General features: G+C 41.8%; 1 long non-coding RNA gene across 1 annotated transcript; it reads left to right on the forward strand.

Moving 5' to 3' along the window:
* The first annotated feature begins 4997 nt into the window (after positions 1–4997).
* LOC143840695 (uncharacterized) lies at positions 4998–13320 on the forward strand. The gene is made up of 3 exons (XR_013232327.1): positions 4998–5207; positions 12662–12898; positions 13213–13320. It is a non-coding gene; the product is annotated as an uncharacterized LOC143840695 (long non-coding RNA).
* The last annotated feature ends 2969 nt before the right edge of the window (positions 13321–16289 follow it).

Consider the following 16289-nt stretch of genomic DNA (forward strand, 5'->3'; position numbering starts at 1 on the left):
CCGAAAGAAAGATGTTTCATTATTATCTTGATAGCTCATTCTGACATAAACACCTTTATGAACCAATCAGCTAAATATTATTTCACACATCATTAAGTCTTGTTCCCTTTAAAGAATGTAACGGTCCACAAGGAGGTCATTGGTTTTCTGCCTCTAACTCAGAATATATTTTGAAATTGTAAGGACCATTATCTTCATAAATGGTTTTATATATATAATACATATTTATTTATTGCATTTTTAAGCATTCTAGTAATATCACTGGTAATATAAGCTAACTGAAGAGCAGGATTAAGAATTTGCAAGGAATGCCTAAGTGTGGTGTGATTTTTAAAATTCTGTTAAAGTACTTCTTTCCTATGCCTCTATATTCAGGATGGTAAACAATGTGTAAAATAAAACAATATAGTAAGAGACAACAATTCTATACAGTTACTTTCAGTCTAAACACACTGAAATCAATGGTAGATCGGCACTATATAGCATCAAAATAAATGATGATGATGTCATCCGTTCAGTCGTGTCCGACCTCGGCGATTCTAAAGGAAAGTTTCCACCACGCATCTGTCCATGACCGCTTCTTTTAGTAAATCAAAATAAAAGCATGACTTAAAACAATGGCATCATAAATGTACTGTAAGCACTGTTGCAGGAGTCTTTACAAAAGCAGAGACTAAGACTATAAAACCAGAGCCGGGATATTTAAAACTACTATGGGGATCTAAACAGCTAGTGCTGTAAGTGAGGGAGGATGAGCAACACTTAAACCAATGGAAGGGCACTTTTCAAAGGGTCTTGTACAGGAGATTTCCCATGGACTGTGCTCAGTATTTGAAAAGAAATGCAAAATATTTACCTTGTTGAGTCTGTCGCAAATGTCCATTGTTATCCTATTTAAAATCTAAGAAAAAACTGTCCTTCTATTAAATGTATCTTGTAGCTATTAAAACTCAGAAACATATAAAGCCAATAAATAAATAAAACTCCTGTCAGCTTTATTTCAGTTTTTGAAGTTCTGTTTGGCATAATTGTGTGATGTCCCTTTTCTATATTATTGTTGCTACTAGCTTCAAAGCCCATTCCTAAGAATGGGCCTTGAAAGGGTCCCATCCCCTGGTCAGGCAGCTTAGGGTGGCCTTAGGTGGCAGCTCCCCGCCAGATCAAGTGGGGGATGGGCAGCTCATTATCAGGGCTGGGAGAGAACTCCTTAGCAGTCAGCAAGTCAGCTCCTTAGCAGCCCTTAACAAGCAGTCAGCAGGCCGGGAGGCCCTCATCAGCAGGCCCAGCCTAGCAGGCCAAGAGGTCCTCATTAGGAGGTCCTCTACCATTATCTTTTGCCCAGGGCCTCTCCACTTACCTGCTGCTGGCTCCAGGCACTGAGGCGTATGAGAGCAAAGAGGCTAGAGTCCAGGGACGGAGGGCGGGAGCTACAGGGGCAGGGCCAATCATGGCAGAGCTGGCTGCACCCTGATTGGCCCTATTCCAACTTGGACAGCCGGACACGTACCAGCCCCTAGGCTGTTTCATAAATATATAAAGGAACAACAATGGATAAGTATATTAATCAATCTCTCTATATATTTTTTAAAAGATATGCATTTAGTTTTCTTAATTGTAAATTCTCTAATCTAGCTGAATAGAATTACAGCTCAGTCAAACTATTTAGCTAGAGATTTTTTTATACACCTATCTCAACTGCTGTATATTATCCAAAAGAGCATGTTGCAGCTAATATGTGGCTGCATCTGAAAGCCATGTCTCTTCCTCCTCTCTTTCTTGTATCCGTTTGTTTAATCATGTAAAAGGTGTTAAAGTTTATGTGGAAGCAACAAAGAGATGTGCAGCAGTGGTCATACATCTACCATGATGGGGTATTGGACTGGATCTTGCTGTTGGAGAAACAGGTTGACATTGTTGCTAACTCTTCTTGAGGTTTTATCTGGCATGAAAATTTTGCATTTTTAAAAGATAACAACTGATCTTTGGTTTGGTCACACACTAATTTGTGCAACTGTAATGGTGAGATTAGGTCATTGCAAAAAGTTCTAGCTGGGGCTGTGCCAGAAGACCATTCAGAAACTAATGCTGGTCCAGAAGGCAGTAGCACGTCCTTTGCAGGGAATCAGTTGGGCTACTCATATTGTAGCATTTGAATCAATTGCACCGGTTACCAGCAGGTTCAATGTAAAGATATTGGTTTTGAATTTTAAATCCCTTTATGGTCTGGGATCTACATACTTGATGGACTTCAGCTGATGCTGAGATGGTGAAGTTGCTGGAGGCCAAGAGCTGCCAGGACCTAAAAACTTGAAATGGCTTTGGAACCCCATTCTTCCCACTCAAATCTAGGTGTAAAGTGCACAGAGCTTTTATTCCAACCCCAGATGGATTCAGTCCCTGTCCTCTACACAGAATGCGATTTCTGTTTGGATTTGGGATGATTTAAAATTTCCTTCTGCAGCAAGAAGGATTGATCCGGAGTGACCCTACCTTTATTGTGCAATATCTTAGAGTGCTTTCAACCCTCAATATTTAAAGGCGGTTTTGAATCTGGGCTCCCCTCCATGGTAGAGGACCCGTGATTGGCCACAAGTGGTCATGTGACACGGAGAAGCCCCTAATTTCTCTCAACTTCTGTCGGTCCTGGATTTTTTCTCCCTTCTCTGCCTTTTTCGATCCTCTCCCACTCACCCCTCGAAGAAAAGAAAGAGGCTCCCTGCTTGGCTTCTCCCCCCCCCCACTTCAAGAAAAGAAAGAAAGAGGCTTGGCTCCCTACCCCCTTCTGAACTACCCTAACCACATGCAGAACACTTTCCTGTATCAATGGGGAGGGGGGGGGGAGAGGAAGATCCGAGTTCAAAGCGATCAGAATTCCACAGGATTGACAATGGAATAAACAAAGTAAGTGCAGACATCAAGCCTGCTTTCCATTTCCACCTTTGCCCTTCATTCTTGAAATACTTATTACTTTTTTATTTACAACATTTATATCCCCTCCTTCTGCCCTAGAGATGGGCTCAAACCAGAAAATGCAGTTTGGTTTGTGGTTCATGACATTGCCCTATTTGTGTTATTTTTGAAACACTTCAGTTTGTGAGGTGCTGGAATGCCTCTCCAGCATGCCAGAGACACCAAACTGACAGGGGATCTCCAGATGACCCTCCCCTACTTGTTCTCCAACTTCGTTAGGATTGTATTTGCGAGCTCTGAGTCACAGCCCCCCAAAGAAGGTGACCCAGGAAAGTATTTTCTGGAGAAATGTGTGTTGGTTCAGGTTTCATCCCTCTGCTAGAAGTAAGCATGGCAACAGACAAGATGGCAGAAAATGTCAGCATCCTAGGAAAGAATACCAAAGGGAACAGATGGAATTTAGAATCAGACAGTCAGGTGAATCAAAAGTTAATCTAGGGTCATCAGCAGTGAAAGGTGGCAGAATAGCTACCAAAATTGCATCCACAACAAAGGCCTCTTAGCCCCATGTCAATATAGGATATCAGTAGCCTCTCAGTCTACATCCTGTGATGACTCACAGGTTTCTGCAATTAGCAACTATTTTGCTAATCTGGCTGGTGCTTTTTAGACTGGAGCTCTCTTTGGGAATGTAGCCTGAGTAGGTTGATCAGCTCAGGTGTGCCAGATGGGCTGACAGAACAGGGAACTGCATCTAGAGACTGAGCAGAGGAATGAAGGGCTTCTGCAACCACTTTGGGGTCTAAACTTTGGTTTGTCTGTGACTCAGTTTCCTTCTGTTTCAGTTTCATCCAGCTGAAGCTTGGGTGATGCTGGGAGCTCCTGACAAAGTTCCTCAAAGGAATCTTCACTAATAAGACCTGGGGTCACAACAACATGACCACTTGGAGGGCAGATAGAGGAGAGTCACCTGGAGATATTCTGTGAATCTGGTGTCTCTAGCATGCCAGAGGAGCATTCTATATACTCCTGAACCTGCACCAAAATGAATGAATCTTCAACATGCCCTCCAAGTTGTTGATTTGAAGTTTTGTAAATGTTTTGATTGCATTTAGGTATTCTGTTTGAGAATCCATCTGCTCACAAACCAGCATGATCCTCCACAAACAGCTAGATAGTTTATGGAAAGTTGTGCCACAAGCTTGACTTCACAAAGCATAAACCAGCTGAAATTAATCACAAACATAATCAGCATGCAGTTGTAGCTTGATTTCCCTATACCTGCAACAACAATGTGCTATCAGTAACCATTCTGTAATAGACAGAAGATATGTATTTTACTAGGTTTGATATATAGCATTTAATAATTTGCTATTTTATAATTCTTAGTTTTGAAAGACACACATAGTCAACCATCTCTGTAGTTGATATAGTTTTCTTTGTAGGGGTTTTTGTATGGAGGAACGTTCAGTCATCAAAACCTTATCTGTAACCCCACTGAGAACTAGGCCTAGTGGCTGTATGAATTAACTCTCCTCCTCCTTCTCTTTCTCCATTATTTGATACAAACGGAAGTATCACCTAAAAGTCACCTACTGTGACTTCATGTGGACAAAATGCTTTATGTTTATAAAATGTAGTTTTATGTGCCACAATACACCAATCTGTTTTTTAGCATGAACTCTCAGTCTGCTCTAAACATGGTTACTTTTACACAGATGTAAGTTCCAGTGACTCTGTAAGTATGCATAGGATTCCAACCTTTGCTTTGTATTTTGTGATATAATTCAGTTGCAGCAATTAGGATTAATTTAGTGATGGTAGAATCAGGGGTAAGTATGTGATCTATTGTTCATCAATTATGAGACTTGCCAACATGATTGTACATCATTCCCTCAAATTAAACACTAAAGGAACATTTAAAAAACCATATGGCTCTACTTCAAAAGTAGTAATCTGGCAAATTGAGTGCATTAACTAGTCCTTGTTATCTATGCAACACTTGAATAAGTACATCAAATGAACTTGTTTTCCACAAATTAGGTCTAATAGAGTCAGCTATAATTGCTGTCAGAAAGAGGAAATCCTCAGAAATTCCCCTCCTCCTCCCCCCTCAGTCTGTGGTTGGGTTGGTGGCATGGAAGAAAATACCAGAATGGATGGCTCTTCATGTGGACTGGATTTGATGTACTTGGACTTTTTTTCTGAACTCAGCAAAGCAAACAGGGAGTTAATTATATCACTGTGACCAAACAGAAGCAGAGCTTTGTAAACAGCTGTTAAACCCCTGCTGAAAGGTGAAAGCTTTTATCTTGAGAGCAGAAAATGCTCAGTAATCTGCAACAGGAAGATAAGTATTTATTAGAAAAACCTAATAGGGTGGGCAACTGTAGTTCTGAAAAAGGTGCATTTGTGGCAATGCCTACAATAGCACTGCTTTGCCAAATTTAAATCAAATGTCCTATTTACTCATTTACCTTCTTCGTATTCTATCTCCAACTGTAGAACCACCACAGAACAATTTTCAAGAAACGGTGCTTCAAACACTTAACAATGAATGTAAATAATATACTGTATGTGCACATGATTGTTGTTGTTGTTATGTGCGAAGTCGTGTCCGACCCATTGCGACCCCATGGACAATGATCCTCCAGGCCTTCCTGTCCTCTACCATTCCCCGGAGTCCATTTAAGTTTGCTCCTACTGCTTCAGTGACTCCATCCAGCCACCTCATTCTCTGTCGTCCCCTTCTTCTTTTGCCCTCGATCGCTCCCAGCATTAGGCTCTTCTCCAGGGAGTCCTTCCTTCTCATGAGGTGGCCAAAGTATTTGAGTTTCATCTTCAGGATCTGGCCTTCTAAAGAGCAGTCAGGGTTGATCTCCTCTAGGACTGACCGGTTTGTTCGCCTTGCAGTCCAAGGGACTCGCAAGAGTCTTCTCCAGCACCAGAGTTCAAAAGCCTCAATTCTTTGACGCTCGGCCTTCCTTATGGTCCAACTCTCGCAGCCATACATTGCAACTGGGAATACCATAGCCTTGACTAAACGCACTTTTGTTGGCAGGGTGATGTCTCTGCTTTTTAGGATGCTGTCTAGATTTGACATAGCTTTCCTCCCCAGGAGCAAGCGTCTTTTAATTTCTTTGCTGCAGTCCCCATCTGCAGTGATCTTGGAGCCCAGGAAAATAAAATCTGTCACTATCTCCATTTCTTCCCCATCTATTTGCCATGAATTGAGAGGGCCGGATGCCATGATCTTTGTTTTCTTGATGTTGAGTTTCAAGCCAACTTTTGCACTCTCCTCCTTCACCCGCATCAACAGGTTCTTTAGTTCCTCTTCACTTTCTGCCATTAGAGTGGTATCATCTGCATATCTGAGGTTGTTGATATTTCTCCCTGCAATCTTGATCCCAATTTGTGACTCCTCTAATCCCGCATTTCTCATGATGTGCTCTGCATACAAGTTAAATAGGCAAGGCGACAGTATACAGCCTTGCCGAACTCCTTTCTCAATTTTGAACCAGTCAGTGATTCCATGTTCAGTTCTCACTGTTGCTTCTTGACCTGCATATAAATTTCTCGAGACAAATAAGATGCTCTGGTATTCCCATCTCTTTAAGAACTTGCCACAATTTGTTGTGCTCCACACAATCAAAGGCTTTAGCATAGTCAATGAAGCAGAAGTAGATGTTCTTCTGGTACTCCGTAGCTTTCTCCATGATCCAGCGTATGTTGGCAATTTGATCTCTAGTTCCTCTGCCTCTTCGAAATCCTGCCTGTACTTCTGGAAGTTCTCAGTCCACATATTGCTGGAGCCTAGCTTGTAGGATTTTGAGAATAACTTTGCTAGCATGAGAAATTAGTGCAATGGTGCGGTAGTTTGGACATTCTTTGGCATTGCCCTTCTTTGGGATTGGAATGTAAACTGACCTTTTCCAATCCTGTGGCCATTGTTGAGTTTTCCAAATTTGCTGGCATATTGAGTGTAGCACTTTTACTGCATCGTCCTTTAAGATTTTGAATAGTTCAACTGGAATGCTGTCACCACCACTAGCTTTATTATTGCTCAGACTTCCTAAGGCCCATTTGACTTCACATTCCAGGATGTCTGGCTCCAGGTCAGTAACTACCCCACTGTGGTCATCAGGGATGTTAAGCTCGCTCTTGTATAGTTGTTCTGTATAATTTTGCCACCTTTGTTTAATCTCTTCTGCTTCTGTGAGGTCCCTACCATTTTGGTCCCTTATCATACCCAACTTTGCATGAAACGTTCTCTTCATATCTCCAATTTTCTTGAAAAGATCTCTGGTCCTCCCCATTCTATTGTTTTCTTCTATTTGTTTGCACTGTTCATTTAAGAAGGCATTCTTATCTCTTCTAGCTTTTCATAGAATCATAGAATCATAGAGTTGGAAGGGGCCATACAGGCCATCTAGTCCAACCCCCTGCTCAACGCAGGATTAGCCCTAAGCATCCTAAAGCATCCAAGAAAAGTGTGTATCCAACCTTTGCTTGAAGACTGCCAGTGAGGGGGAGCTCACCACCTCCTTAGGCAGCCTATTCCACTGCTGAACTACTCTGACTGAGAAAAACTTTTTCCTGATATCTAGCCTATATCGTTGTACTTGAAGTTTAAACCCATTACTGCGTGTCCTTTCCTCTGCAGCCAGCAGAAACAGCATCCTGCCCTCCTCCAAGTGACAACCTTTCAAATACTTAAAGAGGGCTATCATGTCCCCTCTCAACCTCCTTTTCTCCAGGCTGAACATTCCCAAGTCCCTCAACCTATCTTCATAGGGCTTGGTCTCTTGGCCCCAGATCATCTTCGTCGCTCTCCTCTGTACCCTTTCAATTTTATCTACGTCCTTCTTGAAGTGAGGCCTCCAGAACTGCACACAGTACTCCAGGTGTGGTCTGACCAGTGCTGTATACAATGGGACTATGACATCTTGTGATTTTGATGTGATGGCTCTGTTGATACAGCCCAAAATGGCATTTGCCTTTTTTACCGCTGCATCACACTGCCTGCTCATGTTTAGTTTACAATCCACAAGTACCCCAAGGTCTCGTTCACACACAGTGCTACCTAGAAGCGTATCCCCCATCCAGTAGGCATGCTTTTCATTTTTCTGACCCAGATGCAGAACTTTACACTTATCTTTATTAAATTGCATCTTGTTCTCATTTGCCCATTTTTCCATTGTGTTCAGATCTCGTTGAACTCTGTCTCTATCTTCCGGAGTATTTGCCAGTCCTCCCAATTTGGTGTCATCTGCAAACTTGATGAGTAGTCCCTCCACCCCCTCATCTAGATCATTAATAAATATGTTAAAAAGTACCGGGCCGAGCACCGAACCCTGAGGTACCCCGCTACTCACCTCTCTCCAGTCTGATGAAACACCATTGACAACAACTCTTTGAGTGCGGTTCTCTAACCAATTCCCTATCCACCTAACGATCTGAAAATCCAGATTGCAGTCCTTCAACTTATCCATCAGAACATCATGGGGAACCTTGTCAAAAGCTTTACTAAAATCCAAGTAAATGACATCAACCAAATTTCCCCGATCCAGCAAACCTGTTACTTGGTCAAAAAAGGAAACTAGGTTGGTCTGGCAGGACCTGTTGGAGACAAATCCATGCTGACTTCCTTGGATCACCAAATTGTCCTCCAGATGTTTGCAGATCGCTCCCTTTAATATCTGCTCCATTATCTTCCCCACAACAGAGGTCAGACTCACTGGTCTGTAGTTTCCCGGGTCATCCTTCCTCCCTTTTTTGAAGATCGGAATAACGTTTGCTCTTTTCCAGTCCTCCGGGACATCTCCAGTCCTTAAAAAGGTTCCGAAGATGATGGACAAGGGCTGTGCAAGTTCTCTGGAAAGTTCTTTGAGTACTCTCGGGTGCATTTCATCTGGACCAGGGGATTTGAACTCATCCAGTGCAGCTAAATGCCTCTCGACCACCTCTCTATCCATGTTAACCTGCCACCCAGACACTATCCTTTGGCTACAGCCATCTCTAGATGTGCCTAAACACTTTGACCTGTGGGAAAAAACAGATGTAAAATAGGCACTAAGCCTTTCTGCTTTCTCTGCATCTTTCGTTAGAGTTTGTCCATCCGCACCCAACAGCGGGCCTATTGCCTCCTTTACTTTACGTTTGCTCCTCACGTAACTGAAAAATCTTTTCTTGTTACAATGGGCTTCCCTGGCCAATCTTAGCTCACTCTCAGCTTTGGCCTTTCTGATGATTGATCTACAGTGCCTAGTAACCTGTAGGTACTCTTCTTTAGAGCTCTGTCCTTCCCTCCATTTCCTGAACATTTTCCTTTTCTTTCTTAGTTCCTCTTGAAGTTCTCTGTTCATCCAAATAGGCTTCTTAGAGCACCTGCAGTGTTTTCGTATTTCTGGAATAGTCATTGATTGAGCATGCAATAGCTCTTGTTTGAGCAGCGCCCACCCTTCACATGCTCCCTTCCCTTCCAGCATTCTCGTCCATGGTATGACACTCATCATGTCTCTGAGTTTATTAAAGTTTGCCCTACGAAAATCCAACATCCGCGTCTGGCTACAAGCTTCCTTGGCTCCCAATCTCAAAAGGAATTCTATGAGGACATGGTCACTTCCCCCTAGGGTCCCCACCTCCTTCACCTCATCCACCAACTCTTGCCTGTTGGTCAGTATTAAGTCCAGTATGGCTGAACCTCTTGTGGGTTCATCTACCATTTGATAAATGAAATTGTCAGCCAGGCAGGTCAGAAACTTGCATGACTGAGGACGCTTCGCAGAGTTTGTTTCCCAGCACACATCTGGGAAATTGAAGTCACCCATGATGACAAGGTCCTGCCGTTTGGATATTTTCTCAAGCTGCTCACAAAGTGCAGCATCCACATCCTCTCGTTGGTCAGGCGGTCGGTAGCAGACACCAACCACCACACTGTTTGTTTTCCCCTCGCTTATTTTCACCCAGATGCTTTCCACTGTAGATATACTCTCCTTCACTAGAATTTCCTGACAGGTAAGCCCTTTCCTCACATACAGTGCCACTCCTCCACCTCTTCGATCTATTCTGTTTTTTCTGAACAGTTCATATCCATCCACCATTACATTCCAGTCATGAGAATCATTCTACCAAGTTTCTGTGATGCCTACTAGATCATACCTTTCCATCAGCATGAGAAGTTCCAGCTCTTCCTTTTTATTGCCCATGCTTCGGGCGTTAGTATAACTAATTCTCTGGAATTCTGCATTCAGTTGGGTGTATCTTTCTCTTTCTCCCTTCCCTTTCACTTCCCTTCTCTCCTTAGCTATTTGTAAAGCTTCCTCAGACAGCCATTTTGATTTCTTGCATTTCTTTTTCTTTGGGATGGATTTAGTTGCTACCTCTTGTACAATGTTGCGAACCTCCGTCCATAGTTCTTCAGACACTCTGTCTATCAGATCTAATTCCTTAAATCTATTTGTCACCTCTACTGTGTATTCGTCGGGGATATGATTTAGTTCATACCTGAGTGGCCTAGTGCTTTTCCCTACTTTCTTCAATTTAAGCCTAAATTTTGCAACAAGAAGCTCATGATCTGAACCACAATCAGCTCCTGGTCTTGTTTTTATTGACTGGATAGAACTTTTCCATCTTTGGCTGCAGAGCACATAGTCAATCTGATTTCTGTGTTGACCATCTGGTGATGTCCATGTGTAGAGTCGTCTCTTGGGTTGTTGGAAAAGAGTGTTTGCTATGACCATTGTATTCTCTTGACAAAATTCTACCAGCCTGTGCCCTGCTTCATTTTGTACTCCAAGGCCAAACTTGCCTGTTATCCTGGTTATCTTTTGGCTTCCTATTTTAGCATTCCAATCCCCCATGATGATAAGCACATCATTTTTGGCGTTGCTTCTAGAAGGTGTTGTAGGGCTTCATAGAACTGATCAACTTCATCCTCTTCAGCAGCAGTGGTTGGGGCATAGACCTGGATCACTGTGATGTTGAATGGTTTGCCTTGGATTCGAACTGAGATCATTCTGTCATTTTGGGGATTGTATCCCAAGACTGCTTTTCCTACTCTCTTATTGATTATGAAGGCTACTCCATTTCTTCTGCGAGATTCTTGTCCACAGTAGTATACCTGATGGTCATCTGAATTAAATTCACCCATTCCTGTCCATTTTAGTTCACTGATTCCTAAAATGTCGATGTTCAGTCTTGTCATTTCTTGTTTGACCACGTCCAGCTTACCTTGATTCATGGATCTGATGTTCCAGGTTCCTATGGAATAAAAATCTTTACAGCATCGGATGATCTTTTCGCCACCAGTTACTTCCACAACTGAGCGTCCTTTCGGCTTTGGCCCAGTCGCTTCATTCATTCTGGCGCTACTCGTACTAGCCGTCTGCTCATCCCCAGTAGCATATTGGACACCTTCCGACCTGAGGGGCTCATCTTCCGGCGTCATATCGTTATGCCTATTGGAACTGTCCATAGAGTTTTCATTTGGAACAAAAAATAATGATTTTGTCGGTGTTCCTTCTAATATTTAAATGCTTTTACTATGTTATTTTCTTTTTCTACCTTTGTATCTCTTTATACATGGCTGAAATTATTATCTCTGCTTCAGAATCATCCAGCACTGGCATTATTGACCTCAAGCAGTTAATTGTGCAATTATCTTTCAACTTAGGATGAAGTGCTGCTTGTTCTTATGTTTGAATTTCAAAACCTACGATTGAACTTCTGCTTACAAACCTTTTGCTGTAGAGAGATAAAAAGCTCATATTTTCCATTCTCCCTCATATTAATAAACTTCAAATTGTCGCATTTGTCTAGCCCGACTTCTATTTTAAATAGATGTGTTTTTCACAGCTTCTTGAACACTCTCCAGAGAGGGTCTGGGGGGCCTTCCAATGTGAGATGGCTTTCTCATTTTTCAAGGTCAGGGTTGATGTATGGAGCTTGTACTATCTCAGCAGCAATTACTGTGCCTGTGGAGTAACAGGGGAAGAGAGCAGAACAAAAATATTTCTTCTTGGCTACTCTTCTGCCTTATATCCTAAATATTAGCTGCAGTTATTAAGGACAAGCATGTTGTAGTTTTGTCATTCCTCCTTCTTGTGTGTCCAACCCCACCATAGGTTTGGAGTCTTCCGCCTTCCCTTTATAGGAGAATGAAAGTTCAGACTGGCCAGGCTTTTTCAGCTACGTCAAGTCCTGCTGGTCACTTTTCATGCCTCTTCAGGACCATTCGACAGCTCCTGTCATCATTCAGGTTTTCTGCTCCTGTCAGGCTAAGCATCCATTGGCGTCTTTCACAAATTATTTACTGTTGCAGCTCCTCCTTGGCTGTTCGTTGGGGTGGTAGCTTCAGCTGCTACAGAGATTGTCCCTCTTGAGGTGAAGTATAGAGTGTGACACAGCTGCTATACTGCATGTATGGTGGCAGCAGTAGGGAATTGCCTGGCCTCACACACAAATTGCACACAGATTCCACAAAATCTAGTGAGCAAGGTAATGTCTGGAATGAAGTTGTATGGTTTATGAGCTTGTGCCTGAGACTCTTGACAGCCTGGCCATTTGAGTCATTGTATATTAGGAATGCAACTAATCTAAATCCAGCACAAGTAATGGAATGCCCTTATCATTAATGCCAAAGGATATTTTCAATGAAGTTACTTCCATTCAAACCATCTAGTCCAGATTGGGTCAGGTTTTTCTGTAGCATCTGCATCTACATGCTAATTTTTTTTCCTGTTTCCTTCAGTCTTTCTAAAGGGCAACAAGAGTTGTGGCAGGACAGTTATGGGAAAGACGCAGCAGATATGTGCCTGATGGACATGGCATCTTTCTAGAACACGTGGCTTATGAAAATACCAATGGCTGGTACAATGGAGAACACATTTACCCCTACTTCTTCATACGTCTTCTCTGCGCATTTTGTTTTCCTGGCCTGAAAACCACTCTCTATTCTGTCAGCAATTTCACAGGAATGGTCTCTTGAGTAAGTACAACTATTATCCTTGATAACTGCATCCTAGTTGAACGGGGGGAAAGAAAGGTTACATCTTAGAAAGTACTGTGGGTTTTTATAACCTCTAAAATAGGGAGGCCTTTTCTGTCGGGTTGACATTTAGGATATGTACAGGGAGGGAGAGAAAAGTCACTGAAAGATTACTGAACTGATTCTATTACAATATTAAATAATGTAAACAAAATTGTTAATTAATTGTACTTGAATCTTGTTGACAAACAGTACAAGGTTTTTTTTTTTTTGCTAACTGCTTCAAAACTATTTAAAAGTGTTTTCCTATTCAGGAACCATTGCTCTTTCTGTCCATTGGATTGTTTACATCAGTGATGTCATCATACAGCCAAATCTAAGTGGCTTTCTGTAGCATTGTGTCATCAGCTCGTTACACGAACCTCAGCTGGCTGAGATTGCTTATGCAACTGTTCCAGAAAGAAGAGCCAGTAACCGGGAAAATATCCAGAAGCAATAAGAGATTAATTTGAAGTACTGCCTCAGTTTTCATAACTGGACAAGGTCTTAAATTTTAAAATGAATTCTATTTCTTCAGCTTCTAAAGGATAGGGAGTATTTTGTTTCCATTAATAGGAAAATAGCAACTACAACAAATATCTTATTCAGGTGACTAGATGTATGACCTGGTATCACACATATCTCTACTTTTTAAATAATGTTACTTGGTAATAAGAGGAGGGAACTGGCCTACAGCAGGCTGGTTTTTCTGTCATTTTATTCCCTCTGTAAACAATTTGATGGCTAATTCATTTATACTTACAAATCTTTGGCATTAAGAGACTGGGGACCCTAAATCCACATGCATACAAGCAGTAACTGCTTGTATGCCAAGCTGTTTGTAAGCCTGACTTGACAGCACAGGGCTATTCATTCTTTTGTCAACTGTCAGTCTAAAAACGTTAACCTGCATGAGTCTTGGGGTATGGGAGCGCTAAATCTTCCTTCTACAACTGTATAATGAACAGACCATTTCATTAGGAGGACAATTCACTCTACAAATCCAGCCCAAACAACTTATTTCACAATTTGTGAGCAGAATTAAATTTAGGGGGAGTTGTCTGGGGAAGAAGGGGGGGAAGGGGGGAATAGGCGGGAGTAGGAGAGTGGCACACAATATACTGAGGGATCAGTGTATTAGGACAAGTGCTCCAGTCAATTTCATCAGCAGTTGTGGGCCTGAATCTAGCAGGACTTGCAGCATGCAGATCAGCGGATTAGGGGGTCCACGGCATCAGGTCAAGTGTCTCGAGGGTAGCTGATAAACACCCCAAACCTGACAACAGATTTTTCTTTCTTCCTGCGCCACTTGTTAAGTGTCAGAGCAAATCTTTTGAATGGTGCTGGAGTTTACTTAGAGGCCTTTTCTTCAAGAAGACACTCTCTCCAGTTTCTGAAGCCTATTTCAGATGCTCTGTGGAATAAATTTGTTCTGCATCGTGCACAAAAAAACCTTGCAGCCCATTTCATTCCTGTCCTCATCTTAAATATACTCTTTGTCTCAAGGTGTGTGAACTAGAAAAAAGAATCTCTGAGCTGAGAGCTGCTAATACTGAATCCCTGTGGATTACAACTTCATTGAAATGGAACACTTTGAAAACTGAAAAACTGTTTTGTTACTGATGAAAATTTTGTTGCAGTTTCAAAAAAGTATCTTGAGATTAAAATATTTCTGCTAGCTGAACAAGAAGGCTGTATTATTTAGGAAAGCTTTAAACACCAGTCTTCCCTATAGATTAATGCGGAGGGGAAAATGACCTGCAATTCTTCATAGTTGCAATGAAATGTCAACTCTAATAGCAGTAGAAGTTCCAATAGAGTGTTTTATTCTTGTATAGTTTTTTATAAATGACCAAGAATATTTTTCACAATGAGCAGTTTTCATATCCCTAGGTCAATTTTCTTGGCAAACATCTCTACTCAAACACTGGGGATTTTAATTTAAGTATCAGAATTCTATAATTTCTGCTGGAAAACTACTATTTACCTCCTTTTCAGATATTTTGTTTCATGTAGCACTGTTAGTCTGTTTCCAAACATAACAGCCTTCCAAATAAAGTGAGTTTTTCTTAATAAAGCTTTTTTAGATTTGCTTACAAAAATGGATGCTATTATCAAACTTTCTACCTTCCTGAGGTGTGAACATCAGATGTCCACCCCAGGGACTTGCAATCCAGTTGTGGTTTCAAGTTCCCTGTAAGGTTGACAGGATCCAGATGGATCTTGCAGTTCTCCCAGAATTATAACTACAGACTACAAAGTTCAGGTCCCCTGGATAGAAGAATTGCTGCTTTGGAGTGTAGGCTGTATGGCATCATACCCTGCTGCAGCCCTTCCATCCTCAAATATCCAGGCGTTTTCCATGTGGTGTGGTAACTCAGTTCTGAAGTATCACAGTGCCCTGATTTGGATCAGGACCGAGGTGTTGAGAGAGGACTGGCTTGAGCTTCCCCCATGCCATTTTCATGACTCCAAACAAACTGAGGGCATCATTTGCTCCATTGTGGGGATCGTGGTGAGAATTCCAGAAATTAGTTTCCTTTGGGGAGAGAGCACTGACAATTTATTGGCCTTTTAATGTTTGTTTTAAAACCAGGCTGCAAAGCTGTTCCAAAGACCATCCCCAGTTCTCTGTCTGATGTCATAGCGTCTTCAATAGTCTGTCCAACTTTTTTCAGTCCACCTGACTAGCTGAAGAGTGTCAGTCTTCCAAAGTAAAGGCCCAAGTATTTTCCTATGGATTCTAGTGCATCTGATCCAAGCAAACCTCATAGCAACCACATAAAGCTGGTCCTGATTTCACATATTTATTTTATTTTTATCTACAAACTATGTATCCTACCAGTCCACAGGGACCACCAAGGTGACTAACAATTTAAAATATACATAATAAAATACATTATAAAGCCATTAAAATAAACCCCTCTCTAAAACATACCTTATTTAAACAATTCTAAAGGGTTGAAATACACATGAAGCTGTTGGGATACATGCAGAACATAAAACGTTGGTTAGGAAGGAGGGATTATTGAGGGAATGTCAAAATACAAAAATATCTTCACCAGCTGAAGATGGCTAAAGCTTAGATTAAGAATGTTAATGTTAATGTATGAAGACTACTGGATGATCTATTATATATTCTCAGCTCTGTGAGTTCCCAAGGTTGCCCTCTCTGACAGAAAGTGTACTCAAAGGCAAGAGCTTCCGCAAACAAGGCATGGCTAGCAACCATGTGGCTACCATAGGGGCTGGGGCCAGTCTGAAAATGCCTCCAGGACTCTGCAGAAGTTCCTCCTTCTCCAATGAGACAGAGGAATGGAAGGACTGGCTCTACTTGGGGGAAGAAGCAAAG

This window comes from Paroedura picta, chromosome 6 (assembly GCF_049243985.1).
Source record: "Paroedura picta isolate Pp20150507F chromosome 6, Ppicta_v3.0, whole genome shotgun sequence".
Taxonomy (NCBI): Eukaryota; Metazoa; Chordata; class Lepidosauria; order Squamata; family Gekkonidae; genus Paroedura; species Paroedura picta.